Genomic DNA, 25582 nt, shown 5'->3' on the forward strand with positions numbered 1-25582 from the left:
AAATAATGGCCTTAATTACAATCTCATAATTCAAAAAAAAAAAAAAACCACCAACTTTTATATATGCAGAGACAAGTACATCAACAGAAAGTACAAAAGGGGAGGGATAGTTAAAAACCCAACTAGACAGGGTGAAGTCTTGTAAGCACATGCTGTACTCATTTCCACATTATCAATGTGGAATAAGACTTTCCCAGCCCATGTCTCATCATTTTTTCACCCTATAAAACTCTACCACCTGAACAATTACAGAGATTTTGAAAATGAGTGAATCTGCCCTATTTATAACACAGTCAATTTTCCATTATCCCTAGGGTCTCTCAGAAGCTACAGGCTTTTATCTGCCCTCTGGTCATTCCATTGTCCATTATCACCTCCACAGGGAAAAAGAGGTGAATCTCGAATCAGTCCATTTAACTATTTATTAGTAGTGCTGGTAAAAGGGTAAGGGGAAAAAAATGGAAAGTGTTCTCTACAATAAATATAGCCTCTATATTAGGCATTTATCCACAAACTTTCCTTGGTATTGAAAATGTGCTAAAAGTTGCCATGCTTTGTTTTCAAATTAGCGATTCTCCATTACTCCCATGTTACAGAAATACATCAAGAGACTCAAGAATCTCTTTAATTCAAAATGGCAAAGACTAAATAATGATTTCTTAGATAGTTATCTTTTAGAAAAATCACATAGAGAAAGCTAGAAGCACTGGTTAGCAGCCACTGGTCAGTGAGCAATGTCCAATTTTAATTAACAGAACCTACTTTACAGTATTTAAATGTGATAACATACATGAACCACATAAGCAACATTCTAAATAAACCTTATCTATGATCAATACCATTATTATTGTTGTTGTTGTTTTATTATTACTGATCCTCTCTGGATGAGAATATGGCCTTGCTAATATTTCTAATTCTTAAATCAGTGTGATTTAAGAATTAAGAGAGCACATTGTTTCTCAACAGTCTGATGAATTAACATTAAAAGATCTAATGTGGTGTCATAAGCCCCCAGAACTAAAGGGTAGTGGCTTATCAAAAATCATCTCAGGTGTTACATCATGCGTTTCCTACTAGCATGGGAAGTACTGCCAACATATAGACAGCCCAGAGAAACCAAAGGCCAAGGAAACGATATATCAAAATATGCTCCATACTCTTCTACTGTTTTCAGCCACTGAAATTTTGCTTAAAAAGGGGGAGAGAGAAATTGGAGTGTGTTTAATGTGTGCTCACAAACATACCACCTGCATGCCAGTCATCTCTGTCCATTAGCTGATAATCCATCATGGAAGTGGCAAAGTGTTCTTAGAACCATCCTTTGGCCAACAAGAAGGACCTAAAGTCCAACTTCTATTATATTACCATCATGATCACATTAAACCACGCAAGTTTAGAATGTATTGGAACCTTCTCGTGCTCTTTGCTGTATTCAATGTGCAAATCATGAAGACTAAAGTGGATCCTGTTTTGTTTGTGAAGACAGAGTGATTAAGGAAGTGTTAATATTTCTAGTCATCTTTCCTCTCTGGAAAGCCCTGGCTCCTCAGAGATCTCCATCAGGGAACAATGTGCCTAGGATAAAAATACACCAAATTGTTTAAAAAGAGCAAAAAATAAAATAGAGAACAAGTGCACAATTTTCACAAGTTCCTTGCTTTGCTCTCTTTAATTATGCCAAGACAGATACACAAAGTTAATGCTGTGAGTTAAACTTCTCATTCTGTGGAAAACCACATCTGTGTGAATATCTATATAACCGACAGTTCTGCTCAGTGCCAAGAAAGGCATACCATCAAGTGAAATTATTTCTTTTTTAAACAGATCTATCCAGTGTGGCATCTGAATTGTCTTGTGTGGTTTGGAAAGCTTGATGCTGATCAGGTTGGGTTAACCAGCAACCATCTGACTGACAAACCTGCTTAGAGTAAGGCAGAAAAGGTGGTGGTTATATTGTTTTTCCCTCGACTGGGCAACCAATCTATGGGAATGAAAAAGTACTTATAAGGAAGCAGTCCATCTCACTACATTATGAAGATCTTTTTGTCTTCCAGGATTGGCCAGTGCAATTATAAGTTGATTTATTCAATTACATTTCTGCAGAACCTGGTGCACTGGGCACCTTTGATAGCATTAGGGAAACAGAAGAAAGGGGCCAAGGTTCCTGGGGCCTAATGGGAGAGAAAGACGTGTAAATGCACACATCTTAAAATACAACACGAACAGAGAACCAATAAAGGTTCAAACAAAATGCCGCAGAAGTCTAGGGAAAGGAGTGATTAATTTTGATTGGGAGGGAAAGTGACATCTGTGTGGGTCTTAGAGGAAAAGACTTTGCCAAATGGAGAGTGAGCAGGACACGCTCTCTGTACAGGGCAAACAGCATGGTGAAAGGCAGAGCATCAAGAGGATCACACCTTACCATCTCTGGAACAAGAGTGCAGGTTACCAGTGCTGGAGAACGAGGTCTGAGAGGTGGTTTGTGAGCCAGACTGTCACAGATCTCACATGACATGACAAGTTTCAACGGGCTTTCTCCAGAGAGGCAGGGGATCCAAGAGGTAGGTAACTACTAAAGAATACGATGTAATTTTTTTTCTTTTTCTTTTTTTTTTTTTAGGAAATTAATTCTAGAGACATCAAAAACATTACAATAATGGTTCAGGGCACACTGATGGTTGGGAGAACACACAGGAGACTGGCTACCAAAACGAAAGCCAGCCCTGATAGCTGGCCACTCTGAAGATTCTTTTCCAGAAGACTGGAGTTAAATTGAGCGATATTTCCTATATGGCAATAAATGCACAAAAATTATGCTCAGAAATTCACAAGTGATTAGGGCCCAGGAATCTGTATTTTTAAACAGCTCCTCCCGTTAATTCAGATAGAAGAGTCAAGTTTAAAAAAGGGTGACTATAGGCTAACCTGTCAGACTTCTTTGTGAACAGGGATGAGGTCTTGTTTGAGAGAGTATATATCCTGAATGCCTCGCACAAAACTTAGCATGGTGCCTGGCACCCAGTAAGGACTCAATCTTTGTCAAATCCTCAGTCACAAGCTCGTGACTCAAACGAATGTCTGCCTGGCATTCCTTCGGGACTCAGGGTTTATTAGAATCGAGTTTTAAATTCCATTGCTGTCAGCACTATTGGACTTGTTCTTTACCTATTTGGGTAAAGAAATACTTTTTAAAACTATTTCCCAAAGAATTTTAATCTCTCTTACATTTCCTAAAGCAGCAAAACAAGGTCTTATTGTTTTATGTTGGGTTGAACGTTGGTTCAGAAGCTACTTACTAAGATGTTAATAGCTTACAAAATACACTCTAGTGCCTGCTTCTCACTGCTCCAATTTGATTAATTATATGTGTATATATTACATTATATATTATGTGATCTTAACAGGAAAGGCTTGTGTGTTTCCCAGCGTGGAGGTCCAGGGCATGCCTAACGTCTTGTTAAATATAACTCTCTTACATCAATACATCTACAGATTCCTAGTGTTGGGGTGAAAAAAAGCAACAAACCTCAACTATGGAAGAAAATGTAGAAATGATACTATGTATACATGTAATTATAAGGATAAATGAAAACCAACTCCAATATCACGCGTTTTGACCAGGTTGTCCGAGCCCTGTATTTGTTTGGAAGCACCTGCAGTAAAATCAGTGAGAAGTTCCGTTACTTAAATTAATTGAAAATTACCTTCTGAAAGAAATATTTCTCCACTGAACTGATACTCCAATAGCATCCTTCTGACCTAACATCTATGATTATACAAGCAAGGTATAATCATTTTATAAGGACAGAATAAGCATTATGTAAAGCATACCAATAATTTACGTGCTAATCTTCTACAATGAAGTATTTTCATGACTCTGCCAAGAGTCACGTGTGAAATGAATTATGTGAAGCAAGTGTTTAATGGCATAGGCATAATAACTGCAACTCACTGTGCTCAGTATCACAGTCTAGACACAGGACTCCTTGCGAGCTGCAGGCACTGGTCGTCGGTGGAAGGCTATATGTCCATGGGCAGGGATGCATGGGGGACAAAACTCTCAATTGTCACAAAGGCTATACTTTCAATGAACAAAAAAAGTCCAAGTTAGGCAGGACCCGGCTAACATCACTTTCTGATTCCCCAAACTGGGACATGTCCTCATTTCTCCCCTCCCCTTCCCTCCCTGGGTCCCCTCTTATGCCATCACCCTACACTACACACCACTAGCTATAAGCTCATTGTGCCCCTGTGTGAAATGCTAATTTCCTCTGCTGTCCTTTTCATGCTTTGTTACATGCACAAAGAATGAAATTTTATTTTGCAGAAAACGCTGTCTCATGTTCAAGGAATCAAAAGCCTTTGGGATTCCAGAAAAATGGCAAAAAATATTTGTAAGACAGTAAGGGTAACATAATGGAATCGTTATCAATTCAGAGACAGAAAAGATCGACAGTCAGCATTTATTAAGCTTCTACTATGTGCCAGAACAGATGGACACCTAACACAATTATCTCAATCCTCAGAAGAATAGCTCTGTGAGTAGAAAGCCTTTTCCCCCATTTTCTACTTGAGGAGACAAAGACTAAAAGATTTGGAAATGTGGCCAAGTTTACAAAATTAACAAGTGGAAGAGCCAGCACTGGAACTCAGGACTATCCCCCTCCAAATGCAGAGCACTTTTCGCTAACACTATGCATTCTTGGCACACTTAGCCTTGACTGCACTGTCTTCAATCATGCATAAAACTGCGATGCAATCAGGTTTTGTGTCTCTTGCCCTCCTCACCAGTCTGGGAGGCCTGGAGTGGAGGGATCCTGCCTTATCTACCTTTGCCGCGTCCAGTCTTACTCTACCCCTGGTAAGTGATTAGGGCTAAAAACTGTCTCCTGAGTGAATAAATAAGCCTTCTTCACCATCTGGTGTGTATACCTGCAGCCTCTACAAGAATATCTCCTTGATAAGGACCAGGCCACTCACATAAAAATATATTTTCTGGTTGTATTTTGTGCTTTTCTTTATTTATAGTTTACCTAAGACCGATTTGGGGGGAAAAAAATCTCCAATTAAAAATTACTTGGGTTATCTCATTACTTTATCATATTGGGGACATATAGGCTAAATTAGCACCACCTAACTTCAGAGTATAACAGTACTTCCTCCCTTCCTCCCCAGAGTAGCTAAGACTTAGATTTGTTTGTGCATTTCAAAGATCTACTAACTTCCAGGCATGTACCTAGAGATTCTGCTCACTTTATTAGAATTCTTCAGAGTGGTAGCAAGCATTTTCTTTCTTCAAATATTATTATTATTATTATATCTTTCAGAACTATCAGAATAAAAGGTACTCAGATTAATTTTGCCAAACTATGAAAGTAATTTTTCATGCTAAAATACAGTTCTATAGCCATGTACTTTACAAAGTATTACTAAAATACTGATCAACTTAAAAAAAAATAAAGTGTCAGAACTCTGAAAAATAGCAAATCAGAAACAGAAAAGAACCTTGTTAGATACAGATTTCATGTTCAAATCACTGATAGAATTATCCATTTTGACCAAGAATCACAATCTAACCATAGATTTTATAAATATGCATTTCACATAGGCATGTGTTTTCTGAAGCCTTCAATTAAGCAATGATAAAACAATTAAGAATTAACCTTCACAAAGGCCTAAATGCAATCAAATTAGCAAAGTGACATAAACATGCTCACACGTGGAACATTTAAAGTTAAAAGCACCTCAGATCTGAGAACTGTAAAAATACAACTGAACAAAACATGCAAATAAATTGTAAAGAACTATCCCACAGGGTTTAGTGACATCAACATAATGAAAATAAGGCCAGGCCTAGGAATATATATTGGCTTCCTAAATAAATCATGCCTTTTTATACACAGGTAATAGGTTAAAGAGGTTTGCCAAACTACTAAAAAGATAAGTCTTTTGCACTAGCCTGCCTTATTTTGCAAAACAAAATCTTTTAAAAAATCATCGTATATTCTATTAATGATGCTGTTTTTGCAAAAGGAACCTTGGATGGCTAAAGTATAAACCCAGTCAAAAAGAGAAACAACCCTACTTCAAGGAACATTGATGTTTTCTTTCCAAAAATGATCCTCAATTTTCAATTTCCAAAATCAAGCCAAGCTATTAAGGAAGGAAAGTTTGGCCCTTGAACTCAATTCACCCTAATTATCCTTCATCCTTAAAAAGATACTTGCATCAAAATAGAGCAAACCCACAAAAGGAGATAACCCATCATTAAACAAATGGAACAAATGAGGCAGGGGCTACTAGACACTTTATTGGGTGCACAGTAGCACCCACAAGAGCAAAAGCTTCTAAAGGGCAGGGCATTCTGTCTTGGTTACCACCTTATTTATATAAAACTTAGTCTATCCTAGAGCAAGACAGTCATGCAGTGATAAATGTTATCAATTTGAATAAGGCCTCTTTATGGGAATATAACACTGTATTGTTATCAAGGTATTTTCACACACATTAATCTTATTTGACCCCTCAACAACTCTGTTGAACTCTGCAGAGAGAAAATTAAGTCTCCAAGAGATTAAGTAATTCGTACAAGGTCGTATGTAGAAAGTAATGTGCTGACATAAGAATTAGGTTTTCTTTTCTTTCTTCTATTTTTCACTCCCCACCATAGTTAAGGTGGCAAATGTTTACATCATAAAATTCTATTCATTCAGAACAGGCAAATTTGCCTGTAATCTACTATAGTAGATTTGTAATCTACTATAATTTGTAATCTACTATTTGTAATAGATTTACTATTTGTAAATAGTAATTTACTATTACTATTTGTAATCTACTATAATGTTGGAGAGAGAGTGACATGCTACTATTTTAAATCTAAATGTTTGTATGATTGCAACAGTTTTAATGTTTTAACTTTTAAAAACCTAACTCTGATCATTTTGGGTGGGTTCATAAAAAATGCAGCTTCTAAACTGTATAGGGAGAATTCTATATTTATGTGATATGATGTAAAATGTGCAGCCTTAGGTAGCCCTTAACTCAGTTCTGACTCTGTTTACCTAATCAGAAGCTAGGTGGGTAGGGCTTTCTTGTACCAACTCACAGAGGCAGTTGTGAGGAGTAACTGAAATCCTGTAGGTAAGAACTGGAAAATATAAGGGCCAGGGGTAATTATGGTAGATATGAATGAGTTTTTAAACCAATCTTTAAAACAGCTCCCTGGAAACTCTATAGCCAATATTTATCCACACTATTCCACTAACTTCTCACTTCCTCTTTAATATACACAATGAATATTACAATCCATTGCATTATTTCCTTCTTCTAAGTATTTGAGTTCATGTTTGGGAGCAAAGTGGGAGAAGAAATGATCACACAGGCTGTTTAGATACTGGATTCTGATGAAAGTGACACCCACAGGCAGCTGGGGCTAAGAGTGACACCAGCATGTGAACCTATTTCAGGACTGATATGTGTCTAATGTTTTCCATTCAGCCACATGACCTCTGTTGACTTCAATGGACAGTATATTTGTGAACTGATTTTAGGAACCACTGTTCTTTTACTCCCTGCTGAAGGTGGTTTCAGTGTTCTGAGGCCTAATAGCATCTATGAACTTTGAGACCTGATATTTTTTAGTGGGTTTAAATCCAAAAGCCCTCAGGTTCTTAAAGGGTTCAGATGGAAGATTCTTTTTATCCGCATCTTGAAAGCTCTAATAAAGAGAACTGAAATATAACAGTATGACCTGTGAACTGAGGGGAACAGGAGACCTTTTTCCAAGTTTCTTGCACATTCCCTTAAAAGCAACCTGGGAAAAAAAGTGAGGAAAAATGCTCAGTTCTAATGAGCACCTAATGGTTAGTAGCACCAGAGATTTATTTTGTGAATGCTTCAAAAAATGGCTAAGGTCTTTAACTATTAAACTGCCAGAAAAAGCATGTGCTTATTAAGTATTAGCAGCATAACTGACCAGTGTTTGAGAATCATGAATGTGGCCTTTTGCCTTCCCAAATTATAGGAGGATATTTTCTTTGACCTTCCCTTATTACAGATCTGTAACAATGACACTGCTTTGTTCAGGCGACTCAGGACACATGGCGCTGCCTGGTTTTGCAGAAACACATCCCACGTTAAATTAAGTTAGAGGTGGTATTTGAAAAATAAATAAATAATGAAGTTCCAATTCACTGCAAATGGTACAGGAGGCCAGTAAGTGGGGAGCCTGCAAGAGAAGGACTTCTTTTAGAAAGATGTTTTACAGGACTTTTTCTGCATCATTAACTCTTCTGGAATCCTGAACATAACATGATGAATTTCCCTAAAAAAGTAGCTACTGTTTAATTTTGAATCACTTCAAAGAGCCACAGTAGAAGGAATCAAAGAAAACCAAAAAGACCAGTAGATGCAAAAATTCGCCAAGGGAAAAAAAGAAAAAAAAAAAAAAAAAAAAAGAAAACCATGAAGGTTCTAACAGATTTTGACCATGTACTCAAAATACCGCTGATTATTTTGCTAATACAGTGTTTTACTGTTCCATGCGGCTGAAATAAGTCTCTGTATTCATCAGAACACAGGATATTTTTATTACAATATTTGTGTCATAGCCCTTAAAAAAGGAACATGCTTAAAACCTTGAAAAGAATCTCTGTCTTAAATGGTTCTTGCTGTGCGTTTCTGTGTGTGCATTTTACTATAATCAGATACTTAATTGGAAGTAGCTTATTACTGAAAAGAGTAAAAAAAATAGTTCTATCCTCCACATGTAGCTTTAGAAGAAAAACATAATTGAACAACAGCAAAGAAATCTGGAGGGTGGAAAAAGGTAAGAAAGTTGCCTGAGGTAGTATAATGGATGTTTAACTTTAATAATAACTTGTCTTAAAAAGTCTTTTGCGTAAAACTTGCCCAAGGGAAAAGAAAGAAAACCTCCTAAAAATTCCATATCCCCAAATACCACTACATCAAAAACCATCTGGAAAATGTCAGATAATGGTGTCCGCCCACCTAAGAAATTCAGTAAACTTTATCTTCAATTAGCATTTAGAATAATCAACTAAAATTGATATTTCTATTTGAAAACCCTCAGAAGACAAACCTGGATTAGGAATCAAATTTTAAAAGTCTCCTTAAAAGGTCCATCTGTTTATAAATACTCTTCTCACACTCTTTGATCTGTACCATAAGTTCACAGTCGAAGCACAGCTGAATTTAAAGACATACACACAGCTACCATGAAGTCTAGTTACCACATATATATTCTGAGCTTGTCTCAAGTTTCCCTTGTTATGTAAGCACTTAGGAGCAATAAAATTTCACTTACATTCAGCAGTATTGTGCGTCCTAAAACAATAGTCTACCTGACTGTACAATCCTTTCATTGGCAGTGGATAGTTCCAGTGTTTTATTTATGTTGATTAGGTTGTCAATGCTATATGGAATAACCATTTAGTAGCTTCTCTAGCCCATAACATTTTTATTACTGTTATTAAATATCATTATCCATACTGAACTCTATATCAGAAAAAAATCAAATTAGAAAAATTGAAATATCCAGAGAGAACTAAGAGCCACTGGGGTCCCCACCCCCAACATAACCTGCAGAGTCTGATGCAAAGGAAGAAAAACAATGAGTATTCACTTCTCACAGATAGAGGTCACTAATGGACTGAATTTGAATCACTGTGGCAGAAACCACAAAGTTATTAATGTAATCTAGTGAAAATGAACTTGAATTGAAATTAAAATAAAGATATCAAAAGATGATTATCTTCTGACTTGAAAAGAAAAATTACATCACCTTGACCTTTTCTGAATCTTCTAAACAGAGAGCAAAACCAAAAGCCACACATCACCCTTGCTGTTTTTTTAACTTGAGACACTCAGACACTGATGATCACAGAAGCAGCAATTTCTTTCTTGTAAAGTACAAAGCTGAAGAGTCAAACTCGATCAGATCTTCACACTGGATCTCTACAGAATAAGGCTTCTGGACTTGTACGTACTCTAGCCTTTTCTTGAAACCACAGCTTCACACTGGGAAAATACAAGGTTGCTTTAAGGAGATATGTCTACATCCTTAAATCAAACTCTCCAGCAGGCCAGAATATAAATGTAATGGACATCAGAGAAGGTTCAAATTAGATCCAGCCGGTCAAAGTCAAACTCGGATATGATCACATCATCTGAAACCCAGCATACAGGAAAAGCCATGAGTGCCTTGGGGACTCCAGGGTAGCCCAGCATGGTGTCATTTGGAAATCTACTTTCCTCTGTTAAAAGCAACCCCTGGAATTTCTAAAACTGCAATGAAACTACTGAAGTGTTAAGACATGGGCATTTAAAAAAAAAAAAAAAACAGCATTCCTTCCATGCTAGGTATGTAATAGGTTCTGCCACAGCTAGCCGGATTCTTTTTACAATTTCTCATACCTACTGGCAGAGAAATGGGATAATGTTTGGAATTTCATCTTCCAATCTTCTCCAATCACAGATATTTGCAACTCAACATGACAGTATGGTGTCGCACTGTCATCTATGATTATTAAAAATCCGTAAATGGTTTAACCCTATCCTCTTTCTGGCTTTTGAGGATGGGAAGAAGAAAAGTTCTATTTTCAGGAGCAATCATGTTGTGGGGAAATAAGCAACTTTTCATGGTATGTGTATTATCTACAGATTGGTTCTCTTTTAATATGGTGGTCTGTCCCATCATACCTATCTGGCGCATGTTGCTCAGTGATTAAATAAAAATAATAATCCAGTTCTAACACTTTCAGTACTGACCTAAAATTTTACATTCACACTGCAACAACCAAATACATCCTTGGACTAATGCCAACCTACATTCTATTTATCTCAAAATGTTTTGGGGATCCTTTCATTGGAGATTTAATAAGGTCATGCCAGCTAAGTCTGCAGACAATATCGGTCTGATATGGAAGCTAGCCTTCATTTGGCTGGGAGAAATTAGACATAATAAATTTTTAGCAATAAGGCTTTGAGCGAGTGGACATGCTCCAAAGCGCCCTGAAACCCTGTGTGATTAAAGAGCCTCCCAGCTGAGTGGGGAGCAATAGCTCCCATTTAGAAGAGGCTTTGCATAGCAAATGCAGCATGTAAAGAAATCTAATCAGCACCTTGCACTCCTGTGCGAGCATTTACACGGATTTGTGCTTTGCACTTGATTAGCTTACTGTAAGCTTTGCAAGAGATTCCCTTCACTAAAATTAATCAAAAGCTCTTGGAGGCTGATTTCCATTCACAAGGGAAGACTAGGATGAGTTTCCAGGTGAATAAGTAATGATCATAATAAAGATAGCAGCAAACACTGAGCGGCTTAGAAACTCAAAACTCAGTTGGGGGAAAAGGGGCGTCTGGGAGTTGGGGCTGGAATCTTTTTGCTCCTGGAGCGAGCAGCAGCTATTTTCTTACCCAAAGTAAGGCTGCCATTGGGGAGACGTGACCATCTTCTCTCCTCCGCTACCCCCGCCTCAACGCACACGCGGCCACTCACTCCCCGGCCCCACAGTGCATCAGGCCACCGATAAAAATTCGGCCTCTCTGCAGCACCACTAACCACACGGGCGCGCGTGCACACACACACACACCCGGCTAATCATGGCAAATTTACATTACCAATGGCTAACACATTTCTTCTCACTCCTCAATGAAATTGTGACTTCTAAAGTTCCCATTTTATGACGCCAAAAGAGGAAGGGGGGGAGGAGGACTCTAAGGATGTCAAAAGGGGAAAGGATAGTTTTCCCCCTTCGCTTGCAATTTTCACCCCCCAAATTTGCTTTCCTGCACCAGCTAAAGGAAGCGGCGAGTAGGCAGCGGGTTCTAAACATTTTTTAAAAAAACGTGTTAGGTAGGAGTGAGAGAGTGAGAAGGTGAGGGTGAGCGAAATCCATGAATCATTTCTCTGGATTGAAGAATACTAAAAGCCCCTGAACTCACATTCCGAATTTCCAAAGAGCTACACGACGAGGCACCAGCTGGGGCTAAGGATTCCCTTCCACTCCTGGGGGGATTCGCCTCCCTGCGCAGCTACCCCTCCAACGTGACTGTCGATCTGCCAGCGCTCAGTACCCATCCCCGGGATCTTGAACTTCGCCTCCCTCTTACTTACAGCCAGACCTGGCGAGCGCCACGAACAGCTCAGGGAGGGAGCAGGAGCTACGGGAGGGGCATGGAGGGAGAGGCATGGGGGTGCGCATTACCTGCGAAGCTTCTCGAGGTCTCCTTCCAGCCCTGGTGGTAATCCCGCTCAGCTCCGCACCCTCCCCCAGATCCAAACTTTTGCTCGGTCCTCCAGGTGGCGGCGGCGGCGAAGGCGGCGGCTGCAGGAGCCGAGCCCTGTCGCCCGCAGCGTCGGGGCTCTGGGGTGCGGAGGCCGGAGCCTCGGGGCGGTGCGCGCCTCCCCGCAGCCGGCTGGTGCCCGGGGGCCCCGCTCGCCTCGCTCGCTCTCGCCTACTTCCCCCACGGAGCCGCGGCATCGTCTTCCCCCGTCCGCCGCCACCTCCGCCTCCAGGGCTCGGGCATGCCACTTTCTCTCGGCTCCGGCCGCCGCGGCCCCCGCCTCCTCTGCTCCTGTGCCTCCCCCTTTCCGCTCGGCCGAGCTAACGAACCCCGAAAGAAGCGGGGAAGGCGGCGGAAAGGGGCCCCGCGACGCCGGGGCTCCTCGGAGACGAAGGACCCCGGGGATCGGCGGGAGAGCGAGGCGGGCTCAGTCCCGACGCGGGTGTGCTGGCTGCGCGGAGCCGGGCGTGCGGCGCTGCGCGGGGGCGGGCGCGGGGCTCGCTCCAAGTGCTGCGCCCGCCCGGCGCGGGTCTGGAGGCTGCTCCGACCACACTGCTGCCTCAATCCGACGCGGCCCGGCTAATGTAGGCGCCGCGGCCCCCACCCCCACCCTTCCTGACACCCCCGGGAGATGTTTACAGTAATGAATTCGCGGGATCGCCTCCGCTGCTCCCGCGCTCCTCCTCTCCCTCCGTCCCTCGCGCACTGGCGCGCTCCCCTCCTCGAGCCCTCTTTCTCTGCCTCCCTCCCGGAGTCCCTCCCACTTTTCTCGTTTAAAGAATGCTTGGGAGGCGCGGCTGCTACCCAAAGCTTTCCAAGAGGCAAAGTCAGACTCGGCTTTTAACCCTGTCCTCTCTGAAGAGAATTGAAGAGCGCCGGGACTGACACCGCGAATGCCACCCTGACCCTCCCCGCACGCCTTTTCTCCCTCTCTCTACCCTGCATATGTCCTCCCTTACCTCCAGCTTTTGGGATAATGCCACCAGCTGCACCCAGAGAGGCGATTTCCTCATGTCTGCCTAATGTACTTCCAGGCAGGAGGATCTTTTACTGAGACACTGAGAAATGATCGAAACGTGAGATTAAAGGGTAAAAATATAGCAAGCCTCTCAACCAAAATGGCGTTATTTCAAGTTCAGGCAACCTTGGTGATGTGCCCCCCACGCCCCACCCCATCACCAGTTCCCTCATCCTGGACCTTCTTAAATAACTTTAACTGGGGAAATTATCCAAAGTTTATTATGATTATTTTAAGCACCCCCATTTTCTCCCTTCACCCCGGCTGCTGCTGGAAAGAGCGTTGTTTAATTTCCCCATCGATTGCGGTAGACGACCAGAGATTCAGCCTCAAAGATTTAGGAAACGGGCTTGACAGCTAAAGGAGCCTAATTTGTATACAGGCAACGTTTCCACTTCGCAATCTCTTTGCAAAGGTTAAAGAGTAATGTAAGAAAACCAGGTGCACGTCCCTTTATGGGGGTTGGGGGGAGGTTCGGGTTTTCTCATTTCTTTTCACTGCTGCTCCTTCTGCCTCCAGTAAGTTGCTGTCATGTTTTAACAAGTCCGGAGAGAGGCTGGATCTGAACAGAAGAGGGAGAACCAGCCCGCGCCAAGCGCTGGGCTTCTCTGAGACGCGCAGTCGCTAGGGCCCACGAGCTGCAACCAGCGTGTTTAAAACTTGCCCGGGACCAACTTCCTAGGGATCCCCGCAGTTCCTGGGGCACAAGAGTTGGGCTGGGGCGGTGCCCGAGACCCGCTTAAGATGATTTCCGGACGCGCCCCAGGCGCGACTGCACTCCACGTCCTCAGTTCAAAACCTGAGTCACTTGGCATCACTTCCCCGATTGTTTTTATTTCCTTCGCATCCCTGTTGTGTCTACAGCCTGCAGGTATCTGAGCGCCTAAGACGCTCAAATGTTAAGACGACTTGGAGAAACGCCCGATTTGCCTCCCATGCCACGCACGGATCCACCCAGACGCACGCCCTCGCGGAGACGCACGATGGCACACGCGCTCACACGCGCGTGCGCTCACACACATGCACAGACACACACACACACATGAGTAGCCGGTTCGTGCGCACGGGTCACTGTTCTAGTTGCATTATGCAAAGGGGGCTAGGAAAACGCATTGACTTCTCTCCAAACACAGCGTGTGACTAATAAATGTCTGGGAGGGTGGGGAGCGCGGCTGGGGGCGCTAATCAGAGGGGGACAGACAGTAAGTGCCATCTTGCTGGGAGGTTCCAGGAGCAAAGCGCCAACGACGACTGTGGCGCTTGCCTCAGCCTCAACCTGCAACTGCCGCTGGCCGGACGCCCCTAAGCTCCAGGGATTTCTCAGGCGTCAGGTGTGAGTCCAGCCTGCCCCAGTCACCCTTTCCCCTAAGGCTTCCTTTCCCTGGTTAATGCCCTCACAGCAACTCCGCAACCTTGATCTTGAGCCTGATTACAAATGAGAAGTGACCGCGCCCGCGCAGAAATAGAGGAGGCGAGCCCCATACTGGTCAGCGCGGCGGAGGGATCTTTCCAGGATGTCTCAAGCCCCCGCAGAGACTGAGTGGCAGCTGGCAAGGCCTTGCTCCAGTCACCCTGGCAGTCTCCTTGCCCATGCATTCAGTGCCTAGGAGACTTATCCGCCCCCTCCCTGCGTCCCACCTACTCGGCTCATAGCAATCCTGGTTCATCCTTGTATGATCCTTAGCGCCTTCGCCACCCCCGCAGGCGCGCCAGGAAGGCGCGATGGCCTCAGTTCAGTGCCCGCCAGCTCCAGGAGGACTAGCGGGGCTGGAAAGGGGCTTGGTTTTGAAAAAAGCACCCCCTCCTCCCAAGGAAAACGAATTATCACCCACTGCATCTGCTTAGCCGCTAACCGATTCGGATTGCGGGCAGGTAACCGGCTGGTGCCTTTAAAGGCAACCTTGATAAGAACTCTGGTGACATTAACAGCAGATGGGGCGAGGGGTTTGTTACTGATGGAAGTTGAGATTCATTCTAGGGAAGTGAGAAACTGGACTCCGGCAAGGCTGGGGGCTCTGGAACCCCCAATTTAGGATCCATGCTTGTAGCAGGCAAGGAAATTTGCGTTTCGACCCCGAGCTCAGTCACAAAACTCCTTAGAGCAGACGGATTTGACCTGCAGACACAAGTCCCTAAAGGCAGGGGAGAGCTAAGCTGCCTATTTGCTCTCTGTGTGAAAGACAAAGCCTAGAACACCCCACCCTGGTGACCACCCAACGCTGGTTCAAAACAGAAAAAAAAAAAAAAAATCTTCCCCCAAAGAAAGCGTGGTGCCCGCGCAACGGCAGCTCCGGCGGTCACTGGAAACTTCACCTGGCACAGCAGCCCCTTTACCTGGAGGCCGCGTCTTCCTGGCAATGGGCTCATCCAAATCCGACAGGGTCAGGGAGGTGGAAAGGGAAGAAGCTGACGCGGCAGCAGCGGGGCTCCCGGGGCATGGTATTGTTTTAGGGGTCGCCGTCGAGGTCCTTCCTGCCCATCGTTGAGAACTGCCGCCCAGGTCCCCGGGGCTCGGTGGACACGGCGGCGGGCGCGGAGGTGTCGCCTCGCCGCGAGACACCTAGGACGGAGGACCCGAGGCACACCTCGGCGGGCGCGCGGAGATTGCGAGCGCTGGTGCGAACTCCGAGCACCCGTTCCCCCGCGGTCACGGTGGAGGATACCAAACTCGCAAGTGAAGGCGACAGGTTTCGAACGTACAACTAACTACGAGGTACCCAGCCTAAGAGAGTAAGCCGCTTTTCCCATCCCCCTCCCCTCCCTCCTCCCGGGGAGGGAACTAACTTAACCCTGTGTGCGCCCTACACTCCCTGGAGAAGCTGGAACCGACTAGGAAACCGCAGGCGGCGGAGGCCGGGACGCGAGCTTTGTTCACGTGCGTTCGCAGTGGGTGTGCTGCTGTCTAGGGGCACTCGCGTGGCCGGACGCCAGTGGCCGGCGTCCAGCGCCAGACTCAGGGATGGGAAGGAGCCCTGGCGTTTCATCCGGACCAGGCGCAGCCCTCGGAATCTATTTTTTGCCTTCAGTTACCGGATTTATTGAAGTTGCCAGCGAAGTTTGGCTTTTTATTCCTCTCCTGCTCTGCCCTCCGCCCCCCGTATTATTTCCTTTCCGAGCTGCGCTTTGAAGATTTGGAACTCGTCGCTCCTTCTAGCTAGTTTTTTTTTTTTTTTTTTTAACTGTGTTGCGTGTGCGAAACAAATCGTGGCGGTCACCCACCCACCCATGATAAATGTAAATGAAACCACAAGAAAAGCTGCTTCCCACCCGCCCATCAAGTGCCCGAGTACGCTTAATGACACAGATTCAAATAATTAAGCCTAAGTAAGACACCACACCGGAAGATGGTTGAGGGGAGAGGAGGGAGTTTGATGTGTGAGTTGGAAATGGAGAGAGATTGAGAGAAAGAGAGAGAGAAAGAGAGAGAGAGGGAGAATGCGCGCCAACCTTAGAATGAAATAAACAGTGGAAAAGCAAACAAGAATGACAATGCAAAATATATATATATCCAAGTCCCAACATTGCAAGCAGCAGGTCAGCTTTAAGTGCCTACATTTTGATCCGCGATATTTTCCCATCTCCTTTGGAAGCGGTTTAATAGAGCATACAGGAGCTTGGCTGCCCAAATGCTTTGCATTTTGTAAACGGCTTTGACTAAGTGCTGTGGACTCCCACGAAGTTGACTGGAGTTGGAGGCGAGTCGTCTCCTGAACGCTGGGAGGAAGCTTAGACAACAGAACGCTGTCAGCAGAGCGTCTCTGCTGTCACCGTCACACCCAAATGAGCCAGGACGTCGCTCAGAGCGCAAACTCACATCCTCGCATGGACATCTTCAACCGACTCCTTCTTCCTTCGACTCCATTCCGGACTAAAAAAGAAAGAAAGAAATACTGAGCCGTTATAAAGCATTCAGAGGCTAGCACGTGGATCTTGCTGAAAATGAGTTATTTAAAAAAAAAAAGAAGAGAAAGTGTTTTTCCACCAGATAGTCGTTCTAATTTCTCTTTGCAGCATACCCAAGCCAATGGGATTCAGTAATAGCCATTTCAAATGCCTCCCCGAGCTCTGCCAGCCACAGAGGCAGTGGGAACGCTGCTTCCAGCCCTCCCAGTGCACGACTCCGTTGTAAATCCTTCTAGATTGCCAAGGTGGCAGCAAAGCACAGGGATAGCTCCTCAGGCTCCAGAATCAACGAGGAAGATCGCATTTTAGGACAAATACTCATCTACCTGCTTTTAAACATCCGTTTTCGTATGTAAGTGTATATAAGTTATCTGCAGGAGGCTCTTCCTTTGAAACCTTGATCTGAAACAGCAGCATAATTATTTCATCTTTAAGAACACATTATTTGAAAAGGTAAAACGAAACCCTGTAGAGGTTTTACTTTCTGATTTATGCTGCTAGAGAAGGAATGAGATTGAAAATGGGGGAAGGGTGTTTGCAGACATACAGAATTCATATGTTAAATTATTGCTGTTTCTAAACTGTAAGTATGTGCTCCCTATTAAGGGCTACTGGGCCAGTTATCGTAATCAGGACAAGAAAAATTAAATAGGGGAAAAATATCACACCAAATGTGGGAGAGGAATCGTTGTGACAAATTTCTGATCCACATGACCTGTGAATCAGCTTTTAAAATGCAGGATGATGAAGCCAGAGCTAGCAAAAGAATAGAAAATGAGGTTCATGGGCTCCAAAGCACAATAATTCTGCATATTTACAAAACTGTGGAAATGAGGTTACTTTATTTTTATCAAGAAACTCACTAATACATAAGAGTAGAGAGGTGGGCCAAAGAGAAACAAAAAGCAAATTTGTGAGCTCCAAAAAACAGAAGTTCAGCTCATTCATTATTCTTAAGACTTCACTTTTCTGTAGAGTTTTCATTTCAATTGAAATGTGACTGTTATCTCAAATTATTTAGCCCCCCCCCCATGTTTCTTATTCCCCATCCAGACATACACACATATATATATGTATATTGGCCTGTCTTTCTAGTACTTGGTGAAAGTAAAAATAACACAGTATCTGGATCGTAAGTTCATGAGTTAAGCTCAAAGCACTGACAATTTTGATCTTGGGTAAGCTCATCTCTGAGTCACTGCTTCTTCATTTGTAAAATGGACATTCAAAAAAAAAATTCCTGTTCTACCAGCCTTCTGACATTGTCCCATCATGAGTCAGCATACGTGAAAGTGCTTTAGAAATTTGACTTGTTATTGTTAATGATAGTAGCATTACATCACAGGGGCTCAGCCTTCAAAACCTAGGCAGATTATATCAATGGAAACATCGTCAGTTTCCCCTACCACTACCATCTTACATTGCCTTGGAACATTTATCAAAACTAAGAAACCAATATTGCTACATTGCTGTTAACTAAACTCCAGACTTCATTCATATTTCATCAGTTTTTCCATCAATATTCTCTTCTTGTTTTAGGATCCCGTCTTGGCTATCACACTGCCTTTAATCAATAGATAACCTATGCTCCGTCTTTCCTTATTTTTTATGACCCTGAGAGCTTTGGGAACTAAAGCTCAGGTGTTTTGTAAAATGTCTATCAGTTTGGGTTTGTCTGATGCTTTCTTAGAATTAGACTCTAGTTACTAGTCTTAAGAAAAAAAAATACCATAAGAAGAATGCCTTACTGGTCACATCACTATGTCAGGTGGAACATGGTACCAGCATGATGTCATTGACAACATTAATACTCTCCAAGATATTTTGTACCAGGCTTCTCAACTGTACAATTGTATGCCCTATCCATACTTTGTTCTTTGGAAGTGAGTCCCTAAGTCCAGCCCAGCCTCATGAATTTAGGATTTTAAAATGATCAAATTAAGCATTCAGTGTGACTTGTAAACATTCCAGATGTCCATTTCACTCAGAAATAATCTCTTAAAAAATTCCTCCTACATACAATTTAGGAAAGTCCTCCTATATTTCCTCAAGAAAAGGCCCAACAATCTCCTCTGGCTACATATTTTGAAGTCATTTTCAACTCATCTGTATATTACAAACCCACCCATTTCTCAAATCTTGATTGTTTTTTTTTTGAAACTCCTCCTTCTTTACCAATCCCATTGCTACATCTCTGTGTGGTTCAAAACTTCAATTTTCCTATGAAAAGATGACATCCATGACCTTCTTACCCCTTCTCCCTTTCATATTTTTTGACCAGTGTGGTGCTCCTTTCATTCGCCCTTAAGGTGATATTAGCTACCTACATTTGCATCTCTTGACTAGATCTTACTGTCTCAAACAATTAAGTTGGTTTCACTTTTGTATTTGCCTGTTGTCCCATACAGTGCTTTTCACCTGGTTGATGCTCAAAACATGCTTTTCACCTGGTTGATGCTCAAAACATGTTGACTTAACAAATAAGCTCCTCTGGCAGGTAGAGAGAAATGTATCCTTTCTATAAGATGATGACCATGCCTAGTATACTATGGAGAGGTGGCATTTCTTTTCTGTCATGAATATAAAATATTCCTAATCTATGGCATCCCTTTTGTGAGGCATGGCTTGAATACATGAATCGGTGGCATTGAAATGAAGGTTCTTCTGATTTTGAAACACCACACTAGAGTATGTGGTTCATCCTTCGATCCAACAAACATCATAGAAAATATAAAACATACAGCAGGCCCTCGGTGAATAGAGTCAGTCTCTATTCTGTCAAAACTCACAGTCTAGTGGAGACACACAGACAAATAATTATGTACTCATTAGGGAAACACAACAACTTAGGTATGTGCAAAATACTTTAGTGCCCTGAAACAGAGTCTAGAGAGATGGCTTCATTCAAGTGATGATGAGGCTCTTTTGACAATGTACTGATATTACAGGGGACTTTGCGGCATTATTTTATATCCAGCCTTCTGCATGCAGCAGCCCCAGCTACTAAATAGAGTCCCCTGTCTCATGAAAAGCCCTTTGGGGCCAAGAATTGGAAAATCAGTGTGGAAGTAATTGCTTGAATATCCATTTCCCCAAGCCTTGGTTTCTTTGCCTTTCTGTGCAGGTTACAAGATGATTATGCGTGAACAAAAACAGAAGGTACATACTGACAGGAAACAAAAGCACGTTAAACCATGGAGATTTCCTCTTACATAAACCTGCCATTTGTTAAGCAGTTGCTCTCTGTTTTGAAGGGAAGCTGGCATAAAGTTGATACAAACATTCTCCAACTGTGCTGGGAGGAATAAGTAAAGGAAACGCCTTTTTTAAAAGAGTGTAAAAAGAGGTAAAATATCTACCCAGGGACTTATACAAATCTAGATGCTACCATTGTAGAAAATGTTACTGAGCCTACCTATATCTAACTATAGTTCTGAGGAGGAGGAAAGTGACTTTTCAATCTAAGAAAACACACTTAATTAAATGTGCATATAAGATTCTGAATTAAAACCGATAATGTAGTTTTCTCCCACTATGTATCAACATATTAGAAAAATGAAATTACATTCTTTAGAGGGGCAGAAACAGTTTTCAAGACTGACCTTTATTATAAGAATGAATGTCTTCACTCTAGCTTCGTGTGATTACAAAGAGCTCTGAGCTTGGACTTGGAAGATCTTACCTCAAGTCTCCATTACTTAAACAGGAAAATCACTTAACTGCCCTGAGCTTACAGTCTCTCTTCTATCAAATTTGAAAAGTAAAACCAAGACTATCTTCCAGGGAATATATGTGAAGATCAAGTGAGGTGAGGTATTTCAAAGCTCAAAATAAGGATAAACTGCCATTATTTATGTAATTATTGTGTTTTGCAGAACACATTTTAATGTGAGATATATATACTTTACTCTGTATAGCCTTGGCCACTCCATGGAGTTTTAGTAGTGTTACTACTGCCTGCTTTGCTGGTGACCTTGCTCCATATAACCTCTGAGAGCTTCAAAAGTACAGGGCTGCTTAATGACTCTATACAATTCCTCCAAGTAGCACCTTTTGCTACCAAGTTTTTACCTACCAAGAAATAAACTTCCTCAACCCACAGAATTCTGAGCTTACCTTTTCACTACATTATTAAAGAATTCGTATAAATTGCTTGGCCAATTTTCTTTCACACTTCCTTTTTTTAGCTAATAGAGGTAACTGTAAAGTTTTTCAAGTGGTTCTTTTATTTTGCTTTTTAATTTTATTCTTGAATTATTTTAGTTCTTGAGTTTTCTGGATTTAGTCATCTCATTTACTTACTCAGTTGGAACAACTTGGATTTCATGTTTCCTCTTTCTCCACATGAAACATTTTCGAAAAGTAAAATTAACACTGAAACTTGAGAGTAAATTTAAAGAAATAGTTCCCCTCCCAGATAGTGTCTCTTTTTGTGTCTCTGTCTAATGGAAGAATTTCAAAGTTTCCATTAGTAATAATATTTTGTAAACAAGTTAGAAAATCACTTACCATGAATATGAGTGAGTTTATTAGTATTAAGTTTTTGCTCTTTATTAATAGTACAGAGGCAGGAGTTAAATTCTCCTTCCTAAATGCTAAAGAACTAGTCTGGATCACCAGCCTGTTTTGTAGGTTGACAAAGGCCTAAGGGCTCTTTTCTCTGAAGAAGTCATTAAGAGCTTGATTTTGAAAATCCTTCCTATTTTCCTTAGTGTTGTGAAGGGATGCCTAGTTAATCCCAAACACAATACCAAACCACAGACAGGTCAGGATTGCTCTGGTTTTGAATTATTTTTTCTTTCTGGGGATTTTGCAGCATTTTCACATTTATATAGTGGGGTTTCTCCTGCATTTTCATGTAATACTTTGTAAATACATAGTATAGTGTTAGATTATTTTTAAGTACAGCAGATACAAGAACGTATATTATAGGTCAGAGCTGATAGAAAGTCAAGCAGTTGACATTAACATGGCTCCCTTTGTAGAACCTTTACCCTAAAGCATTCCTAAATGAATTATTTTATCTGAGCGGTCCCCCCCAACACCCACCATGACATACTAATGAAGAATTAAGTGTAAACTACATATCCAAGGTCACAGAATCAGAGATACAGACAGTAATGAATGCCAGGTCTCCAGAAGCCTGTCTGGAGCTTAGCCCATTGCCCTGCTATATATGCTACTCTCTCATCAGCAGAAAATGTGTTCTTGTCATTATGGGTAAAACCAAAGGTACTTTCAAGACTTTCTAAATATCTCTGAATTAAAAGCCAAATTCCCATAAAGACATCCTGTCTTCTTTATACAGCTATCTTAAGCAGATGGCTTTAAAAATTATAAAAGTCCTCTACTTCATTAGAGAAATGCATATCAAAACCACAATGAGAAACCACTTCATACCTAGTAGAATGACTAAAATAACAAGACAATAGCAAGAGTTAGCAAGGAAGTAGAGAAATTGAAACCCTCAAACATTACTGATAGGAATGTGAAATAGTGAAGCCACTTTGGAAAAGAGTTTGACATAATGGTTTCTTAAAACATTGAACATAAATTTATGGTATGATCCAGCAATTTCACTCTTAGGAGTCTATTCAGGAGAAATGAAAACATGTCCACATAAATACATTCACACAAATGTTCTTAGCATTATTTATAATAGTCAAAAATTGAAAATAACCTAATTCATCAGCTGGCGAATGGATACACAGAATATGGCATATCCATGGAATGGAATACTATTTGGCAATGAAAAGGAACAATTTATGGATATACGCCACGACATGGAAGTACCTCAGAAACACATTCAGGGAGAAAAGCAGTACACAAAAGACTACATTGATGATTTAATTTATAGAAATATACAGAAAAGGCAAAGCTATGGAGGCAGAGAGCAGATTACTGGTTTCAAGGGGAGCGAGTCTGGAGGAGGGAAGAGAGAATAGCGATTAACGGTACATACACGTGAGGAATCCTAGTGCCATGATGAAAATGTCCTAAAATAGATTTGTGATGATGGATGCATAACTTGGAACATTTACTTTAAAAACTACTGAGCTGTACACTCAAAAAGAATGAATTATATGATATACAAAATATATCTAAATACCATTTGTTTTATAAAAGCTAAGAAAGAAGATGTCAACACCTACAAATATTTAATCTTGGTAAAATTCCTTTTCGATACTCTTAAATCACCCATAAATAGGACTTGAATTATCTTAAGAGTGGTAAATAAGGGATATGGTGAGTATTAGAAATAGTAAACTAATACACAAGTTTAAACAATTTCTCCTGTGGTTCCCTAGTTCTTTAAAATACCAAGTGATTTTCAATCTGATTAAATCCATCTATATGATCTGTAAAATTCAGAACTAAAATAAACACAATACAAAGTAACATGTCCTTTCCACCCTATTCTCTTAAAAAAAAAAAAAAAGGTAACATTTTTAAAAGTCTTGTGAATCACCAAGGGAAAACAAATTTTATGTGTTTGTGTTGAGTTCTCTGCTCAACAGTATCCTCTGCCAAAAGATTCTTCCATTTTCACAATCCATTGTACGTTTGTTTACTATAGCTCAAGGTAACATGATTATTTATTAATCAAAATCTATCTCTAATAATATAATTATGAAATAGTTTAATATGTTCACAAAACAGATTAATTCTTTCAGATATTCATCAATCAAATATTTTATTTTTGACTCTCTCCAGTTAGGGCAATATAAATAACATTTTGTGAGGGTGTCAAAAATTTTTTTTTTGGCAAAAAAAAGAAAGAATAAGACAGATTGGTTAAGAAGAAAGTCAGACATGGTATCAATTGCCAAAGGGGGAAAAAAATAAAGACAACATCTTGTCCATCAAGGGGAACAGATCAAGGCATTCTTTTCTCAAATGATGACAGCCCCAGAGCTGTGAGCAAGAAGAAAATAAATAAGCAAAACCACCAAAGGTGTTTCTCCATGGTTTCCACTGTAATGTCTGGAACAGATAAACATGTCATTTTACTAGGAGGATTACCTGAAAAAAAAATTAACTGAAACAGAAAAAGAGAAAAGAAGAAAATTGAATAGGGGCACACCATGTCTATTACATTTTAGATAAATTACCACCATGCTTTCCCGGATGCTGCTGATGAAAATGCCCAGGAAGAACAATCTACATCTCCTTTAATGATATAAAAGGTTCCAAAGCACAGACTGATGATCCTCACATGAGGCCCTTCAGGACAACTGGCATAGTTGTTCTCAGGTGGCAACGGACCCAGGTTAGTATTCTGTCTTCATTTTTCTCAAACAGAAGTTCTCCCACTAGATGTGGTAAAATCGAGTTGGTACGCTCTTTAATGGCCTTTTTACAGCCAGGAAGATCTTGTTTGTCAGGCCTCAGGAAACTGCTGATAGAAGGAAAGAGGTTAGAATTGTGACTGGATCTAGTGAACCTGTTAGTCATCCATCACCCATTCACAACAGGATCCCAGCTGGAGGAGAGATGAGGGTGAGCACATTTAATGGGGTGTGAGCTTTGAATGGACAGAAAAACACAATTCTGAAGGTTTTGAGATCCACTTCTTGAACTGACACAATGAAAAAATATTTTATCGTGGCTATAAATCACATCTTTAAAAATTGTTTACGTTACTCTCAGGCTTTAGGAATAGATTAGAAACTTGATTTGAAGATACTGAGAAAATTTGCTAATTGGCTGGGTTCTTTGGCTAATGTCTTGTAGGATGTGTTTAAGTATAATAGCATATTGCAGTCTATTTGGAATAGAATCAGGCTGAGTTCTGGTATCAAATATGTTTTGCACTAGCTGGGCATTTAGGAAAGTCACTTAATTTCTTTATGCCACAGATGTTTCATCTGTCACAGGGGTTCATTTCTGGCAAACTTGCCTTATATCATTTTGTAAGCATAGGATAAAATGACAAATGTGAAAGTATCTAAAGCAAAAGCATTTCCCAAAGCAAAGGTATCATTCTTATTAAAAAATGAGAATGTCTCCTCTTTAACCCCTTAGTTTACTTGAGGATGAAAGTCAAGTAACTCCTCTAGGAAATGATTAGGTTTTGGTTTACATTTCTTATGTTACGGGGGTGATAAAGGCTGATCTTTAGACATGACAAGTACAAAGTCTTATGCCTGGGCTAGAGTTTGAAGAGCCTCATTAATCATGCTCCATTGTGTTATAGGTTCTGTAAACATTGCAAAAGCATAAAGTACAGCTTTTCTCTTAGTGACATCTTTCCAACCTAACTCCAGGAAGCCTTTGAGATTTCTTTGAATGACTGGATTTCGTTTCAGTCATTAGTTAACCCTGCCTAGCGGGTGAGTATGAATCCCACAAGGC

At 41.3% G+C, this 25582-nt stretch overlaps 1 protein-coding gene across 2 annotated transcripts in view; it reads right to left on the bottom strand.

The window, feature by feature from the left end:
- Positions 1-16149, bottom strand: part of FLRT2 (fibronectin leucine rich transmembrane protein 2) — an 88832-nt gene extending 72683 nt beyond the window's left edge. The window contains exon 1 of one of the 2 annotated variants that reach the window (XM_012758468.2): positions 15659-16149. The gene's annotated coding sequence lies outside the window, so the exon portion shown is untranslated. Of the gene's footprint in view, positions 1-12227; positions 12329-15658 lie in introns of those variants that run through there. The other variant, XM_012758459.2, reaches the window with a different exon arrangement.
- Positions 16150-25582: the final 9433 nt, after the last annotated feature.

The sequence above is a fragment of the Microcebus murinus genome, chromosome 6 (assembly GCF_040939455.1).
Source record: "Microcebus murinus isolate Inina chromosome 6, M.murinus_Inina_mat1.0, whole genome shotgun sequence".
NCBI classification, from domain to species: Eukaryota; Metazoa; Chordata; class Mammalia; order Primates; family Cheirogaleidae; genus Microcebus; species Microcebus murinus.